Raw genomic sequence first — 19,446 nt, forward strand, 5'->3', positions numbered from 1 at the left:
GGAATTCATGGGCTGGACATATCGCTAAGAGAATTTCGATAACAGAATTAAGATTGTCATTGAGTCATGAGTAATTGCAACGGAAACATCTGCTTGAAAATTTCTAAAACGATATCTCCTGTATTTGAATGGCATGTTTTCATGAGGAAAATCGAGAAATGGATAGGACCCGCGTCTTAGTGGCGCATTAAACTACACTCTTTAAAAAACAGGAAAATTTCATTATCAATTTACGATTTCAAAATTGGGAGATATATCGGTGTCAGTCAATGTGGACATGATAATAATGAATGTTTTGAGAGCTCATCATCCCTTGCATTTCCTTTTGGCGGCCATACACTAAGCGCCAAGAGAAACCTTACCCTCCTTCCTTAATGAAACATTTCTTGAAAGATACTCAAGTGAGGGTGAAACTTTCTGCTGCATTGTGATCCTTGGACGTCCACTTCTTGGTCTGGTCTACGATGACCCAAGGCTGTCTGCAGCCCTGAATAAGTCTAATCGTGATATGGTGACATCTGAGGGCGTTGGCAACAGCATTGCATGTCCATTCTATCTTTAACATTCCAATCGCTCTTTCTCTCTCTTCAGCTGTTGATCTTCTCTCTTCAGCTGTTGATCTTCTCTCTCTTCAGCTGTTGATCTTCTCTCTCTTCAGCTGTTGATCTTCTCTCTCATCAGTTGTTAATCGTGGTTTATTTCTCGTATCTGTGCATCATATCTTGCATTCAAAGTTCTCTTCATCATCAAAATCTTTATTACGTTATTCGACCACAGTCTCTGGTACATATTAATATACATATTCGAAACTATTTGAAAACAGGAAACAACTTCTTAAAAGATTAAGAATTTCCCTGTCTACCTGATTAAATTTCTCTTTATGTTCTATAGAATCACCATACTCGTGAAATTGATGCAAATACTACTTGAAATTTACTACGTTTTGGCGAGTAATATTGTTGTGTTAACAGAAAATGGAAACAAATGTTACTTCGCAAGCAAATACTGTTAACAAAGATAATGTTATATGTTACTTAAAACGTTTTCACAATATCAAAGACACGTTGTACTTGCTTTCACTAATGTAAAATATTAAGCAGAAAACTTTTTAATCTTTCATCTTAGTAATATTCAAGCAACATCCAGCTGATCCATTTTGTAAAAGGAACCCCGATCTTCGGCGTGACGAGCGAATGTTTTAACCATTAGGCTACCCCACGGCCCAGGATATGTGCGAGGTGAGTGAGTTCAAAATTCTCTCGACCGGGAATGCTTTTTTACCAGAGATCTCTTATCTAAGTAATTTTGTCCACATCCCAAGGCCATCATTTACCCTCAAGTTGCTTGAAAGGACCGAGGCTTTGTCTGTAAACACTAAATGGCTCATTTTTAAAATATATATGTCCGTAGATGACCTCAGCATTATCAGTTCGTCTTCATCTACACGAGACACCTACCTATGTCATGATAAAATTAAATTACATTTACTCAACTCCAAAATAATCTCAAATATACAGTGATTGTTGTATTCGTGAAACGTATAAATCTGTATTCGTAGAATAGAGTTAAATCAACAGCAACCTGGATTCAAGGTCACAATAACTTGAATCACATCCAGTATACCCGTGAAGATCCGGGTTAGAACTGATCTTCAGCAGTAAATTCTTGTCGTAAGAGGCGACTAACGGGATCAGTCTCGCTGACTTTGTTGACACCTGTTATCGGCTCCCAATTGCGCACTTCGATGATCATGGTGTTGATCAGTGGATTGTCTGGTCAAGACTGGATTATTTACAGACAGCGGCCTTATAGCTGGAATATTGTTGCATTCAAATATCACTGTTACAAACTGAAGGTGCTAAACTCTGGGATGATACAATTGTTGACGTCACTCTCTCACAAGTTGCCGATGTTACCGTGTTTCGACAAAGCTGTCATTATTTTCATTAAAAGAGTAAAACGAATGTTGGCTGTCGTGAAAGAAGGGAATACATACATTTGAGAGAGACAATTGCGTTCGTTAAATGTAGGCGTTGCAAAAGTCTGTAAGTTGCTGTCGAAGATAGGCCAATACAATACACCACGCCTGAGATCAAATGGGACGTATTTAGGGCATGATACAACTGATGATATCTCCTATTAAGCATCATCACTTCTTTTACTGATGTATACACTCAACCCATATCTACCGAGAAATGCATACTTACATCGTAATTAAGGCAGTTTCGGAGACGGGCACTTATTTGTGATTTGTACTGTACCAGTACCGGGCTGGCGCGTCTCCCTTACGAACCAGCGTGTCATTCACGTGTACTTGTAGCGCTCTGTGAACTAGACTGTTTGTTCTCAAGTCAAAAACACTCGTCTCGCCTCAGTGTGAGTTTGTCCGCGGTAGTTAGAGGAGTCTGTCAGTTATAGATGAGGAGGGATCAAGAAACTGGTCAGCGCTATTGCATCCAAGGTATGGCCTAATTATTAATTCCGACAGATACTATTTAGCATCTGTGTCAGGATTCCATTTATAGATTTCTATCGATATATTTGCACTGTGTTTTCATGACCTCACCAAGCCGGGCACGTCATATCGCTTGCGTCTACAGTGATTAATGGTCCACATTGAGACGGATCATTATTTCATTGACATTCTGTTTTCGGTGTTTGTTGATACGTATTCCCGGAAATGTTACCACGCCCCAGCTGGATATGGGTCATCTTTGTTTAAGGAATGCTCACAATACGTGTATACCTCAGTTTCAAGTTGGGGAGGTGGGGTAGCCTAGTGGTTGATGCGTTCGTTCATCACGCTGAAGACCCGGGTTCGAGTCCTAACATGGGTACAATGTGTGAAGCCAATTTCTGGTGCCACCTGCCGTGATAAATTCTGGAAGATTGCAAAAAGCGGGGTAAAACTATACTCACGAACTCACGTTCCTTTAATCTTTTATCTCTCAAATATCCTAATCATTCTGGAACAAAATTCTTGGAACTATAGTCTCAGGACCATGTTCCTAATCATTTGGCTCAAAACATAGAAAGTGTCATATCGAGATGATTCCGAAACGAGGTTCTTCTAACTGTGTTCTAAATATTGTACTGCGACAATTTGAAACCTTAGAAAATAGAGAGTTATTCTTACGGGTTTTCTCAGCTCAACTCATTTCATTCGTAGAAACAGGTTGATATGTACATTAAAAGGGAAACAGAATGTGTAAAATGTGTAATTTAAACATAATTGAGGACGGATATCATTTTCAATTTATGCATGTCCAGCAATTACTCAGAAGAAGCCAGCATTTTTAAGCCAGTACATGTACATGTACATGATGACACCTATAGATGGATTGATGTCTTTAGCATATTAGGTCACATCTCATTTGATGCCTTGTATGTTCAATGTTTACTGAGCATGTTAGCATGACAGTTTTATCGACCATCTTTAATTATATCAATAATTCAATTATAACCGAATCGCATACATACTTTATGATAATTAGTTGCACTTCTGTCAGTATCTCAGATATGTTCACTCTGCAACGACGGAGATCAGTTTCACCATTGATGTTGAAGGGAAGATATAACTAACTTGCTCATTCCACTCAACACTGTAGGCTAATTACATTCCACAACCTGTAATGTTGTCTTGATTGTTGTCTGACGTGTGATCAGTACTTAATTACGACGGCAAGGATACGCTGTACGAATGTCTATCGAGGAATTTGGCGTTCTATTTCTTTTTGCTTATAAAATCAATTCAAATATAAATCACGCCAAGCAAACTCCCCCGACGAAACAATTGGCATACTTTGGTCTACCAAATTTCTGTTGGTATTTCGTTTTGAAGAGGCGTGGCGATTTGCGAGAACTGTTGTACACAATGAGGCCCCCTTTACCCGGACAACCATTGTCTCGACACCTTGTGGACGATTATGACTGAAAACGTTAACATATGAACCAGGTGAACCAGGTTAAATTATCACTCGCTAAACCGGACAATCCTTCGATTCCTGATTAATAGGGTTCCACTGTTGAATTTTCATGAGGCAGACCTCCATCTTTTACATATCAACAGTATAAACTACTTGGAAACATATACTATGAATTTATAACAGTCATACGTCACCTGTTGCCATAGAGACTAATCAAACTTTTATTAAATATGGAAGGTGTTCCATACTGAGTGCATGTTCCGTTTACTCGTTCGGTGTGGATTGCACTGACTTCGGCTTTTACCTATTATTTCAAATTATAAATAATAAAACATCAGTTCTATATATATATCCTTATAGTTGACTTGAGCGTTATGCTTCCGAGGGTGTGCTAACGAGACTTTCATCACCATGAACCTATGTTACCTTGGTATTTATAGTATAAAAATCGTCAAATCAAATAATCGTCAAAATATGGAACAAACGTGTTGTAAACATGATTTTACACAATTGCACAAATCAAAAATCGAGTTTACCTTGATACGATTTCTTACAAGGATGAGAAAGGCATCGCCACAAAGCAACAGAAATCAGCTTCCAGTTAAAATAGTGCAGCAAAGAGCATTCACTTTCTGCCAATAAAAATCCAGAAAACTTTCAGAAATTGGCATTCATTCAAAGTGATGCCTTCTTTTTCATTCGGCATATCTGCCTGTACGGCGATGGTCATTTGTTGTACCTGCTTGTTTGCAACGACCTGCAAGCTATGATATCTTGCTAAAATTAACATTCAGAATCCTGGCAACGGAAGATTGATAATCTCCATCATGCATTCTTTCAATGGCGATGATCCGTGTCGCAGAGTCGAAGCGTGACGCAGTGATTTTACCTTGAAACTCCTTCAAAATGAATGCCAATTTCTGAAAGTTTTCTGGATTTTTTTTGGCATCCCAAGGTCGGTACATCCGGATACAACAGTTGCGCGATCGTACTGCCACTGGTGAGAGAAGAGCAGTCAGGTTGCCTGGACTTCAGAGGATATCAAGTCAATATGTACGGAACAGATTGAAAGAGATTAGTCTGAGAGTCAGGAACCCGACGTCGGGGTCGTGCTACGTTGCCACAATCGCGCTCATCGTCTCCGTTATCTAAAAGTATCCACTTAGTTGTATAGACATTACCTTGTTCAAAACTAGTGTAACATTTCGTGCACTAAAGTCTATTTGTGGACGAGTTATACTTGTTTGGAAATGCAACATTTTTCGCAACATACTTCTCTATGCATTTCTTATTTCGGATAGTATATATGGTGGTGGTCTGTAAATAATCAAGTCTGGACCAGGGATCAACAGCATGGGCATCGATCTGCGCAACTCAGATACACGTGTCAACCAAGTCAGACAGCCTGACCACCCGATCCCGTTCGTTACCTTACCTTAGGACAAGCATGGGTTGCTGATGACCAATTCTATAACCGGATCTTCACTTGTCCCGGAGTTCGGCATATGCATGCTTTGGTATGCCTAAATATAGTGCCACCATACGAAGTAACAATATTTCCCTAAATAATCAAATTCATATTGATCACTAACTCACGTACGTTCATCCTGCAACAGTTGGTATCCAATCGAAAAAGGCAATGAAAGTGGTCCACCGTTTGAAAAATATGTATGAATAGGCATGCATATTTGAATATATTTAGTGAAGTCGAAAAATTAAATCATGTTAAATATGGACCTACGACATAGTGCTGTGCCGATGTCGACACGATGCCCGTGTATTTTTAGCGTCGATGAACGAGCTTAATCTGCTAATGGAAATAATAAAATATGATTGTACACACTCACTTCATCTTCTCAAAGTCCGTCCATACAAAAATTAATAAAGGATCGCTGACAGTGCATCCCTCAATAAAACTGGCTGCTCTTAAAATGTTTTCAGCAGATCTAGATCTACATCAATTTTGATCTCATGGAGCCACGCATAACCATCACTATAGTTGAGAATATTCATATGGCAATAATCCACTGTGTAAAAGCCCACACACCCGTGTTAAGTTTCAGTTTAACAAGTTATTCTTTGTATGTCTCTACAACCACGGTCATTGGACTCATTGCAACGGTGAAAATACGTTTCTGTTATGTAGACCGGCTTTGATTCCCCACAAGTGATAGTGGTGTGTGATCCTATACATAAAGCTATTTGTGTGCGGACAGCCCTTGGATGGGTGACAGTGTCTGTCAGCTTGACTCCTGAGCGTTTCTAGGGCTTCGGTCCTGCCTCACAACGAAGCGAATGTGATACACGTGGTCTCACCATAAGTTTGGTCAAAATTACCTCTGTTCTCCCAGCAGAAAAATGAGTACCCGGTGGGATAAAATCATGTGTTTATTAACCTTCAGCGCCTCGCGGCTTGGGTTATCCGGGGTAATAACAATTGGACTATACTTATTATCAGCGCTTTGAGCATTGTCCCAGTGTGTTAAGCTATTGCAAAAGTATGCATCTTTGAACCATGCACATTCATTCAGAAGATGCATACGTTAACTCCCCAACTTCTAAAATACCACTCAAAGAAATTACGTTAATGTAGATTAATTCTAACCCTGTTCCAAAAATGGACGACTTGGCGGTCTGCAAATAATAGATTGTGGATCAGCTGATTAAGTAGGGCACGGGGGCGCGATGACGCACAATCTATCAAAGCCCGACCATGTCATCAGGCTGACTGATTAACCTCAATACCATCAGCCGTTTCGACCAGCCGTATCCCGACTTGAACTTGGCTTGTTAGTTTCACTTGTTCACGTGACTATCACATGACACGACGATCTTGAGACCGCCACGACTCATGTAATGGTATTTTTTAGAGTCAGGTTGTATTGCATTAACCCTGGTCATACAGTTTCTTACATTCTAAAGCTTAGCAAGGTACACTACTGCCTAAAAGTTGATTCCCCCTTACACGCGTGTACAGCGTGCCACAACCTATGTGAGTCGCGTTGGTCACTCACGTGGAACCCGTTATCCACGCGTGTGAGACGCGTTGCACACGGGTGTGAGTCGCATTGGTCACCCGTGTGCAACCCGTGACACGCGATTCGGAGTTGTGCCTCAGGAAAACCCATATTAACCTAAGATTGGAGGTTGTAACAGAGAAATCAGTTTAAAGTAACATGGATCTGACACATTCAGTTAAAATAACGTTTTCGTATGACATATCCTGAGTATTTCTTCATAATTATGCAGAACAGCAAAACGAACGCCGGTTTCGAAAAAATGAAATCTCACAAAAGTAAGCGTTCGTGTTTATGCTTTCTGTTTAGAAACACACGATAAAAGACAAAGGCGCATTTCTTTTTTCTGTTCAGTATATGATTTTAGATTTTTAGACTTTTGTTTGTTGTTCCCTTCAAAAGTTGTTGTGACACACATCACACAAACAGCACTTAGAATTAGTGTTTGCTGCCACGAATGACATGTTACACGCAAAGCCAGTTGTTTCAACAGATCATAAGAACAGCGCACCTGCCATATGCAAATGAGCCACAACCAAGGGGTTCACAAGCTAGCGAGTGTGTTGATGCCAGCGTGGCACCTTCGCTTCATTTAGACCACTAAACGTCGATGAAACTCACCGTCGATCAAAGTCGATTTCCAAGGAAGGTTTGGGCAGATATCTTGCAGCGTTGTTGGAGGATTCGGATGACGTCATAGACGTCCTCCATTTCACTCCACCTGTTCAGTGGGTTCCAAATGAAGGTATGCCATAAACGTTGTTACTGCCATAAACTTGTGGACTGGCGTTGTGTTGAAAAGTGACCCCAAGGCAGTTCTGTTCCCCAAACAGTAAAGCATCTTCAGTAATGTCAACCAAGGACAAGTTGGTTCAGACATAACCAAGGCACAGCACTCTGTAATGCAAGTGGTAGAGCCGCATTTGCACCATCACCAAAAGCCCTAAAAATCAACTATTTACATCGCTTCAACGCCAACGATCACAACAATTTACAAACCTTTCCGAGTTTGACAGCTGACGTTAATATCGCTGCTATTAGGCGTATAAGAGAGACACGCTTAAGGTCGCGGACCCAGTTTTGATTGTGCCTGACAGAAAGTTGTCACGTTTCTATTCCGGCAATACTTAAAGTCAAACCTAATCGATTTCTATGATCTGAGGATTGGAGATACTTTTAGATGCAGACGATCGATACTGCCTTCCTGTAAACAGAGATTTCTAATTACATCAAACCTGCAAAATAGATTATATATAAGACCTATCGATAAAAATAACGGTTGATAAAATCAAATACATTGGCAGGGATCATTTCCACTCTCCTTATTCGCTAGCATTTCCTATTATTAGCAGTGTAATAATAAACATGCGTTAATTCCGAGAAAAACACTGAATGTTATTTTTTTATATTATACTCAAAACACTGAAACTCATTTAGGCAATTAATTCACTGTAATTCAAATTAACTGTAGATTAGATAGCTCTTATTCAAATTTGAAACTGTCATGCTATAGCTGTATGTGTGTTCATAATGATAAAGGGAAAACAAACCATTCCGTTATCCAAACTCACTGATGACGTATACTACCACCAAAGTGGACATTTCTTGACAGCTATACCTGTAAGCAATATTTCTTACAGGCGTTTTGGCTTGTTGTAGCTTTATAGGCGTCAGCACACAGTTATCGTCTTTGATTAATCATCGGTATACAAATGTATATTGAAAGAAACAAATAACGGATCGCGGAAAAGTCCGGATCACTGAAGCGTTCCTTTATTATTTTCCAGTTTTCTTCACCATAGCCCTGCCCAAAGCTGGCGATGAAAACTGGAGAACATTAAAGGACTGCTTGCATTTTCCTGTGATCCTCTATTTGTTTCTCTCAGTATATTTCGTGGTTAGTTGTAAGTGGTATGGACTGTGTGATACAGGGTATTGTACTTGTGCTGACACAGATTCCAGTATGTTTGATAACATTGTTCATAAGTTCAGCTATTTAACACTGAATGTTTTATCACAAACTCAGGCAGAAAAGATTGTTATGGTGAGTGGATGAGTGAGTTTAGTTTTACGCCACACTCAAACATATTCCAGCTATATGGCGGCGGTCTGTAAATAATCGTGTCTGGACCAGACAGTCTAGTGATCAACAACATGATCATCGATAACTGGGAACCGATGACATGTGTCAACCAAGTCAGTGAGCCTGACCACCCGATCGCGGTAGTCGCCTTTTACGGCAAGCATGGTTGCTGAAGGCCTCTTCCACCCCTGACCTTCACGGGTCCTGAACTGTTACAGTACATGGCCAGTCATATGGATATTAGCAATTTGACCACAAGTCTATTTATTGAATGTGAAAATCTGTTTCAGACATAACATCATGTAACAAATCTCATATAATGACGGCTGTGCGTACAACACTCTCATGCTCCTTGTGGTAAAGCTTCTCGAAATATGTTCACGGGTTTGTAATGAGTGAGCACCGTTCGACTGTCTTATAATACCGCTCCATAACAGAGCATTTGATAACTGAGCTGATAAAATTCCCTCAGTGTATAAAAACTTAGCTTACAAAAACATTATCCAGTGTGATAAATGAAATTTCTATCTTTTGAGCTCAGTGAATAAAATTTCTCTTTTCTCAAACCAGATAAAGGGAGGTAATCCAGGTTAGAGGGCGCTGTCAGATATGCCTTTAAATGTGACATCAGAACGCGGTAAGTTCATTCTCGGCAGCGACGACCAGCACTTAACATACTGGTTCATACAAAGTTTGTTTGTTTATCAAAAACTGCAAAAAGAGCCTCATTGGTAATGTAATCTTGTCCAATATACGTTGACGTGTTTGGATCGGTATGTTTATATGCGTTACCGTCTGTTCCACTGATTCGTCATATTATTATTCAATCAACACGGTTGTGGCTATTAACGGGATCGGGTGGTCAGGCTCACTGGCTTGTTTGATGCAATCCCCGAATTCTCTGTTCCAGACTTGATTATTTGTTGAACAAACAAAACATTTGTGAATTGGAACTTCTCCACACGTGGTCACTGGTCGCAGTAAAGGGTCACTAACGGTGTGACCTGTCCAGACATTAGTTGTATTGCACATTTATAACTATCAAACACTTTATATATATCACCCATCCTCCAGGGAATAGTAGGGCGCTGGTGTAGCCTAGTCGTTAAAGCGTTATATAGTTCGTCAAGCCGAAAACCCACGTTCGATTCCCCCATGTTCAATGTCTGAAGCCCATTTCTGTCGTTCCAAGCCGTGATGTTGATGGAATACAGCGGGCGGCGTTGAAACATGTTCATTCACTGGCCCAGAGTCATATTTTCTTCATCCCGAGTTTGAATCGTTTACTTTTTCATGGCCGCGAAGGGATGGGAATTGTCGGCGTGTTTGCTTCACGTCACGCAGGCAAATAATCAATGGTGTGCTTTGGGAAATTAAATATATACAGTTCAGCTTACACCGCGTCTCGGCTAAGTTCAGCCCCATTACATATCTCGATCAGCATAAACAGGAATCAATATCGAAACTGGAATCACGAGTTTCCCTCATTCACGTGACTATCATATTTCACAGCACAGCTGCATCTCGGTTTAGTTCAACCCCATGGACCCGAGGAGAATACATCTCCAGAAAGCCATGGTTGTCGTAAGGGGCGACTAACGGGATCGGGTGGTCATACGGCGTAAAACTAAACTCACTAAATTACTCACAAAGGTCGACACCGCTACAGCACAGATCACCTTGCATAACTATTTCCAAAAGGATATCATGCACAATATCTTGATATCTTGATATCGGGTGGTCATACTCCCTGATTTGGTCGACACCGTGTCATCATATCCGAATTGACCGATGCTCATGCTGGTAATCACTGGATTGTCTAGTCCAGACTCGATGGCAGTAACGGACGGTCGCCATATAGCTGGAATATTGCTGAGTGCGACAGTAAACAACAAACAAATAAATCTTCCCTTACGACCACCATTGCGAATACGTGGATACGCCTCATCTTGACATAAGGCCACTGATCATGTGCAAACCAACCAACCAAATTACATAATATGTTGTTCAGACATGAATCAATATGATAACTGGATTCACTCGGTCACGTGACAATCACATTTCACGGTACAACCTGGCAGCAGTCGTGACCAGTCATTTCATTTTTTCGAAATCGAAGACTTTGTGTCAGGACAACTCCTTCTAGCGTATATCGTCCTCGTGTCGTTGAGGAGCGTAGGTGGATTATGTCTGACTTGTGTCACGAACGGAAATTAACACAGCATCATCACAATCGAAGCCAGTGGCGGTTAGAATTAGAAGTATTAGTGAAACAGGTATAGAAAGCTCCAACTAGCAATAATAGCTTATGTGAACTTGTCGCATTACCGGAAGTGATCAGTCTGACCGGAAGTGTCGCCGTCATCCCTTCACTAAAATCCGACTGGATGATGACAAGCTTTGTCCCCGGCTGACTAACCCGCAGACTTCACGGAATGTGCCCTTGTATTTTTGCAGGAGTTCAAAACAGGAACGTGTTGATTGAAGGATAATTTAGGGTTAAGGGAACTGGGTTAACTAGGCTGCTTTTTCTAACTTAGTGAACTATTTCGTTACTTTTAATACTTTCATGATACTCACTCACAATGCAGTATATAAGATGGATCTTAGAGCCAATGTTCAAGAAAGAGGTTTTTTTCAGTCTTACCAATTGCCTTATTGTCCTCCGGTGCAACGGGGAACGGGGGACTATGTATTCAGCTGCGTATGTTCGTCCACACGTACGTCCGTACGTTCCGTTTCTTGTAAACGCGATATCTCATGAACTGTTGTACACAATGTCTTCAAATTTGGCGACAGCCTACACTGGGAGATTACACAGACATCAGGTGATTTTGTTGACCTTGACCTTGTTTTCAAGGTCAACACGACTCTTTGACCACTCTTCAAACTCTTGTTAACGCGATATCTCATGAACTGTTGTACCCAATGTCTTCAAATTTGGTGACAGCCTACATTGGGAGATTACACTAACACCAGGTGATTTTGATGACCTTGACCTAGTTTTCAAAGTCACCACGACTCTTTGACCGCTCTTCAAACTTATGTTAACGCAGTATTCCATAAAACATTGTAACCATGCTGTGTCCTCAATTTTGTCGACAGCCTACATTGGTTGATTGATTATCCAGACATCAGTCATTTCACGCGTCTTGCGTGTGAGCGAAAAGTAAATAGTGAATATGTTACAAATATTTCCTTCTTTAGCTGCGGGGGACATTGCCATGTTAGTTGCAACCACTTGTTTTTTCGCCCATACTTGAGACGGGCCACGAGCCAACAATAAGCGAGATTAAAGCTCCTGTATTAATATGCATTGTTTCTATTAGTTTACGACGGGGTAGCTTAGTCGTTAGAGCTTGTCGCCGAATCCCCGGGTTTGACATCCCACATGAGTACAATGCGTGAAGCCCATTTCTGGTGTCCGACGTCGTAATGTTACTGGAATATTGCTAAAAGCGGCCTAAAACTAAACACTATCACCCCATTATTCACAAGGCTTGACACCGGTGCAGTACAGATAACCCTGCACCACTATTTTCAAAAGGAAATCATGCACAATATCTTGATATCTCACTTGTCTTGTGTAAATTATTCTATCGACTCCAATACGTGATGAATCAATACTATCTTGCTATTAAATAATGTCGGACGATAACGATCCCATCGCTTGGGTTAGGAAATGAAATGATAAGCCTTAATAGCACCATTGCAGCAATCGGAAACGCACATATTGTATGACAATGAAGAGAATCGAACCCAGACCTGTCAAGCTACAGCTTGTTCAGTTTGACCAGATCAAGTGAATACTAATGCTTTGCGAGACCGTGTCACAACTGGTTGGGTCTATTATTCTGAAGGGGTGCACCTTTGTCAGTTGACTGTTGTCCAAACAACAGAGCTCTCGTTTGACATCTCAGTGTCGAGAAAGTGTCAGCAATGTCCTAATATTCTTTGAAAAATAAGCTACAGATGGTTTAATGTTTCCGATGTATGCATGCTTCGCACGAAAGCAACATTTATAACATGCTCTGCTCTCCTTTCTCATGAAGTTAAGTCGACCTGCCGTTTGACCTTTCGGGTCATGCATATGTAAAGTAGCTCAGGTCAAGCTGAACAATCTGTAAGATGCATGAGATGTTTTCCACTCATTATATACCGACTTGCCGAACTGCTCAGGACAGAGTTAAGACAAACTTACTCATTCCAGCCATTTGTTTTGAGTTTCGATGACATTTGTGGTTGACTGACCACTGTGACCAGAGCGACGTCCGAGGGTTTGTAAGAGGTGGACCGATAGGTTATTACACTGGGTGATAAATTTGGAAACTGAGATGGCGCGGCCGCGACGTACCAAAATACGTTTAAAGATTTGACTTGTTGTTACCTTGCCTTGCGCTCGGCATTAAGGGAATAGAACAAAGAGTTAGTGAGGGAGTCAGTGGTTGAATGAGTGAGTTTAGTTTTATGACACCTCTAGCAATATTCCAGCAATATCACGGCGGGAGACACCAGAAATGGACTTTACACATAGTACCCATGTGGGGAATCGAACCCGGGTCTTCAGCGTGACGAGCGAACGCGTTGATTTCGGGCTACTCTACCGCTCCTGGTGAGTTAGTGAGTGAGTAAGTGGTTTTGGACTTCAGAAATGGGTTTTAGTTGTATGATGATAGGGTATCTTAATAGAACCGTTAAGTATTTGTGAAGAGATGAGGCCGACGCAGTTACATTTCCCTTGGGGCGATATGCGACCAGCCATTGTCTGCTGTGTGCATGTGATACCAATCAAGCGAGGGTCGTGTTCGGGGCAATCGTGAACATGGGATCATATTTTCAAACAGTCGTGAGTTGGCCGTCAGCTTGGCGATGTTTGTGATTTTATGTATAATGGCCCCGAGGAATTCTCAGAATAGCACTGGCCTTTTCTGCTTGGAAGTGGTTCAGTATTTCGACCTGTGAATATTTCAATGGCCACTGCACAACGTTCTTGGTTCATATATACTCAACAACAAAAGAAACGCAAATCTGGCTCTTTGTCAAGTGAAGACATAAACATGTACGTTTACTTTTATGAGATTTCACTTTTCCGAAAATTACGTTTCTTGGCCGTTCAGTATATGTCATCGTATCCCACCTGCATAGATCGATGCTCTTATATTGATCACTGGATTGTCTGGTCCAAACTCGATTATATACAGACCGCCGTCATATAGCTGGAATATTGTTGTGTGGCATTTACAACAAACGAACATACGGATCTCACCTACGGACAAACGAATCTCCCCTTACGACAAACATAGCGCACCATGGATACACTAGGGCGCCAGTTTAATCAGATTTACAGGTCACCATGACACAGAGCCATAGACTTGTAACGCTACCCACCCAGTGCCAGCTCAGTGTTACAAAGATTTACTATCAGCTCTTAAGGAGATTAATATGTGAGAGTTCAAAGGCGAATGAAATATGGTTAGAAATTGGCTCAAATTTCGCAAAAGTATTTTAGATCTAGCACACTTGATTACACCGTCCATGCTTATTACGTTGACGTGTTGACATCGACGTAATGTGATAACACTCGCCAGGTGGAATTTTCCCTTGCACATGTAAATTATGTGTTATGAATTTTTCTCTTCAAGGTCACATGCAACGTAAAACACAACTTTACAGATTCTACATATGTCATATTTGGGATTTCACTTTCTTAATGGAAGTCGCGGTGGCTGAGCAGGCTAGGCGGCTGACTTTGTGTGCTGGCGATTAGGTGCCTGACTCTGAGGGTGCGGGTTCGAATCTCGGATGGGACTCAACCGAAAAAGTACTAGAATTTGTACTTTACTAAGAAAGTGAAATCCCAAATATGACCACTTTCTAAATGGCATCGTGTAATCATTTACAGATTCTGATATCTCTCGGTGTGCACTTACCGAAACAAATAATCAAAAATGTCCATTCAGCCTATAAAGTTGGAAAAAAAGCGATGAAAAAAGCCCGCGAAATCGGAGTTCAATCCCCAGCGCTGGGGAAAAAGTGTTTTCAACAGCTGTACTGCGCTGCGTCTATAATGCATGCGCAGTGATTAGGTTCCCGGAGCTTGAAACAGTATGCATGCCCGGAGTATGAGGTCGTGAGCAGTAGTCTAATCTTGGTTGTGTACACAAACAAGTAAATAATCTACTCGGTCTCCTGAGGGCTTCGTTTTGAGGGTAGTAAGCTCAAGTACAAAATATTGCACTTTTGAATCGCGATTGTACGCTTATAATTTGGTATATTTGTTTTTTTAACAAACAGCAATGTATATTATATGTCATGAATAAGTGATAATTGTGTTTTAATTATGTTCAATTTTTTGGTTGCATGTAACCTTTAATTATATCTTTTTCAAATTTTCATTTTCTATGGTTTGTTGGGTTGTTGTTTTACACAACCAACAGCAGTATTTCAGCTATATGGCAGCGGTCTGTAAACAGTCGAGTTTGTATACAAGCCAGTGATCAACAGCATGAACATCGATCAACGCAATTCAGCGAGCCTGACCACCCGATCCCCTTGCCTCTTACGACAAGTATGGGATAATGAAGACCTACTGTTCCATAGGTTCTGTAACATTTTACAAAGAAAACACAGACTATAGAATCCATATCCTAATATTGTTCATGCTTCAGAATTTTAAAAATACAGAGTCATATTGAACTAAAAAACGTCACAAGGAAAGTTCAAATTACTATGTATTCCTAATCAAATAATGGTGAGTTTAAGAAGGAATAAACGTTGTGTTTAACAGTTTCGAATAGACGTTGATATCCCAAAAACATCTTTGACTCATGTTCACTTCTAAATGACCTTCAAATTTCTCATGGGTTCGCAAAAAACAACACCTCATCGTTTGACTCTATATTTAGGCCGTTTCCGGGAACTGACTAAACAAATTAAACTTGTTAGATATGAATTTTTTCTTCCCATTTGCAAAATGTAGGGTACGTTATGACTACAATTTATTGACTACCCTTTTAGCCCATGTTCCCTGGCCCGGAAGCCACTACATGACGAATCGTGTACCTCCTTATCTTTTGACCCAGTATTAGTCAGTTTTCATTAACTGTCAGAGGTAAAAGGACCTTTGTTAGATTTGGAATTATACTTCTCAAATGCAAATTCTGGGTCCGTTACAGCCATAATGTAAACAATCTGGATCATCCTTTTAGTCCACGTTCCCCTCGCCGGCAGCCCTGAGAGACGAATCACGTTCTCCTTTGTCGTTTGACCTGATAATTTAACAGTTTCCTTAAATTACCCGCAGTAAAAACACCACTGTTAGATTTGGAATTTCACTTCCCAAATGCGAACTTCTAGGTACGTTATAACCACAATTGGATTAAATTCTTTGAAAAGAAGTCGGACCACCCTTTTGGCCCATTTTTCCCCAAGTCGGCGGCCCTGAGTGGCGAATTACGTTCGTCCTTATCGATAACGTCAAGTCTGGTCAGACAGCCATATTTTATTCATATCAGGACGTTCGTGTTCTCTTGAAAACTAGGGTAATGCCAGAACCGACATGACTTGCCTGTGATATACAGACGCTTAATGTAAAGATCGGAATTTATCAACCGCACTCACAAAAAACACCCTATCAGAAAAAAAACCTTTAAAGCTTTGTGTACGCTGATACGTTCTGATTTAACATGAAAGCCTCAGAAAGTGGTTGAATTATGATATACAACAGCGCTTGTCATCAATCACTTGCTAATTCACATGAAAGGGAAACGGCTGAATTTTGCAGAAACAGCTACTCACGATTACCGACCTAAAATGTCCACACTGTCGTGTTCGTTTCATCTCGTATGTCATTTATTCTGGGACTGTCAGTCGCGCTGGGCTATCAGCAACGAACACGCCTTATTCTGTCTATACGACACTTTCCATATGCTCATATCTGCTCAGATTGAAACCTATCTGGGAGGTCTATTTAAAATGACAGCTGGTCTGATCAATTTTGAGTGTACTCAGACATGGTATATTTTAGTTAACGCTCTTGAAAAGTTCTATGTTGTTACTGATATATGAAACCGCGTAGTTTTCATATGGTTCTAACACCGTTAGCAAGCAATCTAGTTGTGAAGGTTAGCCATTTCTGACGATAAAAGTTAACGTTATCACTCCGTACGTGGGCTTTAATATCAAACGCCCGGAAATTATTCTTCGATTTTTTTCTGCGTTTTTTTTTTCAATTTAGAATATAATATCCTTGTCAAGATAAATATTTGGAAAGTCGAGACGATTCCCGAACTTCAAACGTAATTACCTTGATTTATAAACCAATTATATCAAAAGAATATGCATCGACTCCTTTAAGACATTCTCGTGAAGTTTTGTTTTTTTACGACAGAAGTTTTGAATAACGTTCCATTGACGGAAAAACTTTACATCTTTATTAAATATCAGGAAAACACCTTAAAAAGATAACTCTGTTGTGTCTAAGTATTTATGTTTTGCCAAAGAATATTACATATAGATTTAATGTATACCCCGGTAAAGAGATATGAGCAGCCATTTGAAATATGTATTATACGGAACAGACACTGATGGAGATTCAGGTTGTTGCTATTGTAATCAGTGTGAACACACTTTTCCTTTCCGTGTTAATGTTAAATGTATTCTCTTCAACGCTATGATGTTTTTTATATTTTTGAAAAAGTTTGAATATGATTTGTCTTCACAAATTAGTTTTAAATGACGATGAAGATCTCTAAGAAAGATATTCAGGTCACATTAAATTGTTTTACAATCATAAACAAATATGCCTTTCTTTTACGATTTTTTCTGCACACTGCACAAATTATGATGTGATAAAAAATTTTGGAGACGATGTTCTAAGCTGGACAACTCTTCATTATTGTGATTAACTTACGCTGCGATTGTGAACAAGCTTCCTAACATGAATATCCATGTACGCGTGATCTGACACTTGTGTCTGTTCTTTATCCGGGTATTCTTACAGGACGTTACGTGATCCATTGGCGTTAGATATCATGGCAGAGCATGTCATACATTCACCAAAGAACGTTTTACGTTCTCTTTGGTATCATACCGGCATACCAGCGGCAGTACAGAAGATACCACACGTTGGATAGGAGATACCACACATCGGATTGGAGTCACCACACATCGGATGGGAGACACCACATATCGGATGGGAGACACCACATATCGGATGGGAGACACCACACATCGGATGGGAGATACCACACATCGGATAGGAGACACCACATATCGGATGGGAGACACCACATATCGGATGGGAGACACCACACGTTGGATAGGAGATACCACACATCGGATAGGAGACACCACACATCGGATAGGCGACACCACACATCGGATTGGAGATATCACACATCGGATTGGAGATATCACACATCGGATGGAAGATACCACACATCGGATAGGAGTCACCACACATTGGATGGGAGACACCACACATCGAATCGTAGACACCACACATCGGATAGGAGACACCACTCGTCGGAAAGGAGACACCACACGTCGGATAGGAGACACCACACATCGGATAGGAGACACCACACATTGGATGGGAGATACCACACATCGGATAGGAGATACCACACATTGGATGGGAGACACCACACATTGGATGGGAGACACCACACATCGGATAGGAGACATCACATGTCGGATAGGAGACACCACACATCGGATAGAAATCACCACACATCGAATAGTAGACACCACACATTGGATAGGAGACACCACACGTCGGATAGGAGACACCGCACATTGGTTGGAAGACACCACGCATCGGATGAAAGATACCACACATCGGATGGGAGACACCACACATCGGATAGGAGTCACCACACATCGGATAGGAGATACCACACATCGAATAGTAGACACCACACATTGGATGGAAGACACCACACATCGGATGGAAGACACCACACATCGGATAGGAGACACCACACATTGGATGGGAGACACCACACATCGAATCGTAGACACCACACATCGGAAAGGAGACACCACACGTCGGAAAGGAGACACCACACATTGGATAGGAGTCACCACACATCGGATAGGAGACACCACTCGTCGGAAAGGAGACACCACACATCGGATAGGAGACACCACACATTGAATGGGAGACACCACACATCGAATCGTAGACATCACACGTCGGATGGGAGACACCACACATCGGATAGGAGACACCACACGTCGGACAGGTGATACCACAAATCGGATTGACAATGTCATGCTCTACCATTTGATTATGGGGCCTCTAAGTCCTCTACTGCTACTTCCGTTACTATGTTCATACCGGGCACGTACCCGGCTCCCATGGCACGCGCCAATTAGCTCTATCCGAGATTGGATCCAGCTTCCTTCCGGTACCAGA

The 19,446-nt window shown here is 41.0% G+C and overlaps 1 protein-coding gene across 2 annotated transcripts in view; it reads left to right on the top strand.

The window, feature by feature from the left end:
• The first annotated feature begins 2,278 nt into the window (after positions 1 to 2,278).
• LOC137266339 (trace amine-associated receptor 5-like) overlaps positions 2,279 to 19,446 on the top strand; it is a 37,919-nt gene continuing 20,751 nt past the window's right edge. Inside the window, exon 1 of one of the 2 annotated variants that reach the window (XM_067801825.1) lies at positions 2,279 to 2,461. The gene's annotated coding sequence lies outside the window, so the exon portion shown is untranslated. The remainder of the gene's footprint in view (positions 2,462 to 19,446) is intronic. The other variant, XM_067801826.1, reaches the window with a different exon arrangement.

Source organism: Haliotis asinina, chromosome 15 (genome assembly GCF_037392515.1).
Source record: "Haliotis asinina isolate JCU_RB_2024 chromosome 15, JCU_Hal_asi_v2, whole genome shotgun sequence".
Taxonomy (NCBI): domain Eukaryota; kingdom Metazoa; phylum Mollusca; class Gastropoda; order Lepetellida; family Haliotidae; genus Haliotis; species Haliotis asinina.